This window comes from Netta rufina (genome assembly GCF_964035555.1).
Source record: "Netta rufina genome assembly, chromosome: 16".
Lineage (NCBI taxonomy): Eukaryota > Metazoa > Chordata > Aves > Anseriformes > Anatidae > Netta > Netta rufina.
The window spans coordinates 1,202,664-1,209,865 of NC_140140.1; positions in this window are offsets into that span (position 1 = coordinate 1,202,664).

Genomic DNA, 7,202 nt, shown 5'->3' on the forward strand with positions numbered 1-7,202 from the left:
CTCTCTTGTTCCTTCATACTTGATCCGTCACATAAATTGAATAAAACATCCATGAGACAAACATGCATACTGAAGCTATCTTATGGCCTGTTGAAGTCTAGCATGACAAAAAGATTCAGACTGTCCTGAAACTCCACATCAGATTTGCAGCTTGATTCAGCCCAGCAGTCTGGTCAGTGACAAGGTGTTGTTTTGTTTTTTTTTTCCCCAAAGATGGAATTTTGGTCCCACTTCCTTTTCTTAGCCCAAAGCAATTTCCTTATGTGATTTTCTTACATGCTCACAACACCAGCCAGTAAATCTGAAATGGAATTAATTTGGAAACACGTAGTTCAGAAAGTCTGGATACCACCCAAATGAGCAGTGTAAGCAGCAGACACTGGTATGCATGTGATTACGTGTCAGCAATAGCCATTTACACAAGGTTATTAACTGGGTGGGATTTTTTATTTTTTATTTTCTTTATTTTTAACACAATTACTGCAATAGCTCATCATATTTATTAGCAAGGATCCCATAAGTCTCTTCAAAAGGCACCTTCCATATCAGTAAGTTTGTCTGAGCATATTCAACAATACCACAGAAACCTTCTGATCATGTTAGTCTTAAATTTGCCCCCGTAGGTAGCCCTCCTACCACAACAGAAATGCCCCAAATACAAACCAGCCCATCAAAGAAGAGATGATCATTTTTCAGAATGTTTTGCACCCCATGCTGATCAGAGGTAGGCTCTTGCACTGAAACTTTGTCTTGGCCAGACAAAGGAAACCTTAGGGAAACTGAACGTTTGCATTCAGGATGTGTATTCCCTTAGTTGCTGGTGTTACCCGAGCCACAAATAAGTGTCCTTTGACACCAATGGTAGGGTGCCACAAGTGTTCATATCTGTAAATACTACTCAGAATTTTGCTTTGCTTGATTCTGGTTTCATCGCACAAGAAGTCTTCAGTCTAGAGACTTAGAAAATAAAGCTTCATTTTTCTTTTTAAACAGAAATAATGCTATTGTTATTCAGTAGGACTGAGCAAGTATTAACCTTTAACATTTTTAAAGGGGTCTTTTCAAGACTGTAGTGATGCTACCTTCAAAAAATAATTATCCACCTGGGCTCAATGCAAAGATCTGCCCAAACTAGAGCCTTGAGAGAAGCCAGGGAGCCAAATTTGCAAAAAAAATGCCAAATTCTTTGCTGCTATAAATAAATGCCCATTGAGGTCAATGGAGCTGTGCCCAATTTAGCCCAGTAAGGAATTTGGACCCTTATCTTTAAAAGCTAATGGAAAACCACAGGCTCTGCAGAACCTCAGGGATGGAGGTGTCTGTCCACAGCACCTAAGAGGAAAATGGTGGGGTGAGGGAATGGGGAACAGAGACAGGTCAGTGAAAGCCTGGGAAAGGAGGAAATCCTTCATGCAGGAGGACAATAACCATCCTCATCATCCTGGCCTTGACTGAGCAGCCTTCTGTATCAGCTCACTCTTCGTGGGCTTGATACCGCAAGCAGTGCCCCAGGTTCACAGATGACTGTCCCTACAGCAGCACCACAAGCTCAGCCACAGTTCAACCCTGGCAGCCCTCAGTCCAGGGACTTGCTGATGCTGGGAGGATAATACTGGCTGAGGGGCCATCCTTCAACTGTGTCACAACCTCTGGTCTTACCGGCAATCTGCAGTTAAGGCCATTTTAGGATCCATCGGTTCTCCTCTACTCACTGCATTTCATTTAGGATCTCTGCCCATTTTGCCTCCTCATCCTTTTATTTTTCACTACTCCCAAGTACCATTAGCCACACTTTGGCTCATGCTATCAACGGGATTTGTTTGTACCAATTTTGTTGGCTTGTGAGCAAGACAGAGGACATTTTTTTTTTCCCATTCTTTCTGGCTCTTTGGTGGTGGGCGCACAAAATTGTTTTTGCATTGAAACATTCCCCACTGGTGAGTTTGGGGGGTGGGAGGCAGCATCTCCATCTTCCTTTGAACTCTGAAGCCATGATACTGCACTCAGAAAGGCCATCCACAGCTACCAACCAAACTCGCTTTTCTACTAGATTAGCATTAAAAAAAAAAAAAAAAAAGCCCCGACTAATGCAGAAAAAGTCTGCTTTTTCATCAGGCCAGTGAAACAGTTCTTAAGTGGGGAGAAAACACCACCCAAGGCAGCGCTGCGCATGCTGCTCCAGGACACCTCTGTGCCCGCAGACAAGTGCCAGGCGGGCTGTCTGCGTGCTGCACATCATGGCTGCTCAGCGTTTCACAGCGCTGGGGAGCAGCCTCAGCTCTTCCTTCTCCAAAAGCATAGGACGGCCGCTTGACGTGCGTTGCCCCACCAGCCCTCGAACCCCAGCCAGTGCTTCCAGTGAAAGCTCCAAAGGGCAGAGCGCCCATAGTTGCTAAAGGGTAAGAAAGTTGTGGGGTTCCTTTCAAAGAGAAATGTGATATTCAGCAACAAATAGAAAACTGGAAAATGCAGGTTTCCTGTGACTCTCCTAGTGCGTGTGGATCGAATTGCTTTTGTATCTGGAAGCTGAAACCAACTGTGACCCAGCTTGAGAAAGGGCAGAATACATGACAGCTTTCTCCATTGCCTCGCACTTCACTTATGTTTTACCCTGCACAATGGGGAAGCAATGGGGAACCCAGTTCAGCTTGTATATAATGATGGGCAGAGCCTCCTGCCTCTGCCTACAGCCCAGCAGATCCTGCACATCTTGCACAATCTCATCTTTGGGTTATATTGGATCAACCCAAGGGGCAATGCATCGGCAGATGTTTTCTCCTCATTTAAGCAATTTTCCAATCCCCTGGCATTTTGGGGTGATTACAGCAACATTAGCCATATACTAGTGTACCTAGAGTCTTACATTTTTTGTAACTTTGATTTAGTCATTCTTTGTTGAAGTTTATTGACCTCTCCAGTTGTTTCCGTAAACAAATTATTAAAAAAAAATCAATGTCTTTATATGCATGTAGTAGTATGAAACTGTGATCAATGTGTGACATTCAGAAACTGTACTGTCTTGTAAAATATGTCCAAATGTCTGAGGATTTTAAAGCAATGGTCCCTTACTACAGACTACAGAAATAAATAAAAAGGTATGGATAAAACCAAAGCCTTTATTTGCTCTGTTTCATGGTCATATTTGCTGGCCAAAAATATAACTACCATCAGCTGGCACTGAGCTTCTGCTTTAGCTCATTGCAGCTGACAGCAGGTATAGACATATGTTATTTGCTCACGGATAAAGCCGTGATTCAGGAAAGCAGTGCTGAGCTAGACACCGCCTGTTCTAAGTCTGATGAATTCAGTGCACAAACCTGTGTGCTTCAGCCCTCACCCTGCATGGACGAGATCCACCCTCACCTACCGTGGCTGCGGCGAGGCTCGGGGACAGGGGAATTTGCCAGCCCCCCGTATGCTGCCCTGTGCCGTGCAGCCGCGGCGAGGTGCCCATCACCTCCAGGGCGCCTTTGCCTCGGCATCTCAGGCGTGAGAGCGTGCAGATGCAGAACCAGACACATATGGGAGAACAGCCGAGGTTTGGAGACAAAGAGCTTTGGGTGTGAAAAGTAGATAAACAGGCTGCTTTTGCTGCTGCTTGAGGCAAAAACTTGGAGTTTCTGATAGAGCCACTGCAGTTTTCTTCTCTATTAGATTAAGTAGCGGGCTAGTTAAATTATGAAAGTCATCAGAGCAAAAGTAATTTGAACTGCTCAGGAATATTTTCTTTGAGTTGATTACATAATTTTTTATTTTTTATTTTTAATACTGGAATTCAGTTTATGTAAGAGTCCTCAAAGCTTTAATCTGAACCCCCTGATTTATGGAGACATTCGGAGTTAACTCAAACACTTTAATTTAAAAATGTAGAAAGAACAAGCAAGCACATGTTTCTACATGGACTGGCCATTTGTTTGCGTGGTTCTGCAAGCTGCACAACCTCGCAGAGTAACTGCATATACAAAGAAAATGGAAAAGACTAAGAAATGCAGTTATACATCTTATTTTATATAGCCACCATGGTTGCAAATGGAGACTGGAAAGTTAAGTGCGCAAGTGGGCAAACCTCACAGAAATACATGCACAGCCTCTTCAGAGCATGTTTCTGCATTTACTTGTGTTCATTTTCAGTTTAGTAAGATCTTTTTCAGAAAATCTAAATGATCACCTGAGTGTTTCATAACAAGCAGTGACAATGACATCTAATAAGATTAAGGCACTGAACTTGAAGGGAAGTTTACAAATGAAGAACTAGAAAGTGGAGAAATTCCTACAACATATGTCTTCCTCTTCCACTTTCTACTAATGAGATTTTTGTTATTTGCCTGCCAGACTGAGCATGCAAGCTCCTGAATTATAATCCAGTATCTGTAATTATACTGTCCAAGGAGGTTTTCTCTATGAAGTGATTTACTTTATCAAGTAAATTAAAATAATGCCTATCTATCTCCTCAGGCGTGCTGCTTCATTATTGTATGCCATTCAGATATTAAATATTTTTGTCCTAGTTAAAGTATACTATAGAAATTATTCTTTGCTTTGCCTAGACCCCTAGCCCACATCACTCCCAGCCATTACTTGCACATACTTCATGCCCCAGCAATGTGCTGGTAGCTCGAACCAAACCCCAAGACAGAAGCACCACAAGGAAAGCAGGGTCCCTCCCTGCGAGGTGACCTGTGGCAGTTCAGCAGTTGCTGCCTGCTTAGCACTGCCCTCAGCCTTCAGGCACAGCAACCCGAAGTTACCATGGCTAACAGCAGCAGATTTACTGGTCTACCAACAACAGAGAGTGTGTCACTTTACACAGATTAATGAAATGCAGCAGCTTTGTCACATTTCAAATGTCCTCCATCGCCTCCAGCCCACTTCATCCCTGGCTGCACTGGCATTAACCTCACTCTCTCTCCCCACCTGCAGATTTTCCTGTGATTTTTCTTATATATGTTAAACAAAGCAGGGTTTTTGTTTCTTTCCATGTTACACACCAACCTCTGATCCTATTAAAAAAACGACAACACTGTATCTGTTTAACGAAGACTGCTTCTCTAAACACCCAGAGCAAGCCTGCATCCTCCTGCACCGAGTCAGCCAATAAACCCGAAGGTTAATCAAACAAAACCATCTGGCGAAGGAGCACACACCCCGAGTCAGGGTCCCAGGGCCCCAGCAGCCCCCCTGAACACCTGTGGGGCTCATCCAGCTCTTTTCATCGAGGGCAGAGTGGTGCAGGAGGACAGCCCAGCTGCTGGGGACCCTGTGCTGCTGGCACCCTCCTTGTGGCACCTTGCTGCATACACCAGCGGTCCCCAAGGCCTGTATCATGGGCTGTGGGGTGCTCTACATCAACCACTGGCACAAGTACTAAATGTATACTATGCAAAGTTCTAGTAAGTACATGTGGAGCTTTGGCCACAGGCTCTTTTGTATGTTATTTTTAATTCTCTCCTTAATAAAGCCAGTGGAGTTTTTCCAGAGTTTAACTTGGCCAGCAGTGCTGGAAGCTGGGCTGCTGAAAATACAGCTGAAACAGCATGGACCTCTCTCATAGGGATCACAGAGTCACAGACTCATTAAGGCTGGAAAAGAGCTCCAAGATCATCTGGTCCAACCATCACCCACTAAACCACGTCCCTAAGCAGATGTCACTGCCTTCTCTGGGGAAACTTCTGTTCCCATGTACCTCCACCTTGTATCACTGAAACCTAGGAGGACACTCAGGCATTTCAGCATGGATGAACACAAGGAAAGGTTCGGGTTTTCAGTATTTCGGTCATTACAGAAAAGTCAGTAATTATTTTAATAATTTACAAGGTTTTTTGTAGGAAAATCTCTGCTTATAAAATATGGAGTAGATTCTTCCATACTGTCTCATTCTGCTTACTTACCTTCCTTCCTACCTTCCATACAGAAATTGAGTTACTAAGAAATGCAACATCATTATTATTCAGCAAGCAAGAGCATTTAGAGGTAACTTTGCCCTCAAGTATCATCTGCAACCATCCAAGCAGAAGCTGAGACTAATGTGTCACAGCAATGAAAGTTTGTGGTTTCTGGTTAGAAACACAAGCACTGAGCATTAACCTTAGCTGTAGAAAAGAAGAGCAAATTTGCACAACATAGCATCATGCAATTTAATTCCTATATAATTGAACAAAGAACCCGCATCTCTAATCTAAATGTAGGCTTACACTTTGCTATACCCAGTGGCATTTTGTAGTGTTGGCAGATATGTAGTTAACAGTAATAGAAACTAAAATGAATTGGTCTATGTGCCGAACAGAAAAAAAAAATGTGGTGTAAAATGCTGCTTTCATGCCTTGATAATAATTAGTCTAAAAACAACCTCCTCAGTAATGTGGTAGCTTCTAGCATTCTCTGGAATGGCGGAGAGGCAAACGCGAGGGGATGTTCAGATGAGATTGATCCAGGCATGAGAAAGTGTAAGTTTAAATTATTTAACAAAAATGAATTCCCATAGATGTTCATGGTCTAGTTTTATTCCTCTTTACAGGGGTATTTAATAGCCAGATGATACAATAAATTGGAGACATTATTTTCTGATTCATGAGAGACTGACAAGGCCAAAAAAATAATTTAAGTCCCCAAAGTGCACGAGTGTGAGGCAGAGCTTGTCAAAACACTTACAATGCTACAGAAAAGTGCACTTACCTTCCAAACCTTTGGAAACACTCAGTGTTCATGTGGCTACATAGAAACAGCTGCCTTGCATTCCTCCAGCCCCTGTGCAGCCAACATGATGTGGGTGACGCCGGGCGTTCAGCTGAGCCATCGAGGAAGGTGATCGCAGCTGAGGCAAAGAGAAGAGTGGGTCACTGAGTTTGCCACCCCACCTGGTAGCCCGGGGACCCCCTAACAGCACAGTGCCTTGGGCATGCAGGAAACAAGGCCCAAGAGAGCACCTCCTGCTCAAGGCTTAGGAAGATGAGTTAGATGATCTTTAAGGTCCCTTCCAACCCAAGCTACTCTATGGCCTGTTCCCCAACCTTCGTGGCTGATTTCCAGCATTGTACAATGGTAACGAGGGCCTGGGTGGGTCCCCACTCACTGGCAGGTCTGGGTGTCCCCCAGCTAGGAAGGGCTTAAAAAGGCAACTAAATGGAGAAGTGAATCACAGTACAGGACAATAAACTAGAAAGTATATAAACCCTTTGCTATAAGGCAAAAATGATTAATTCCCA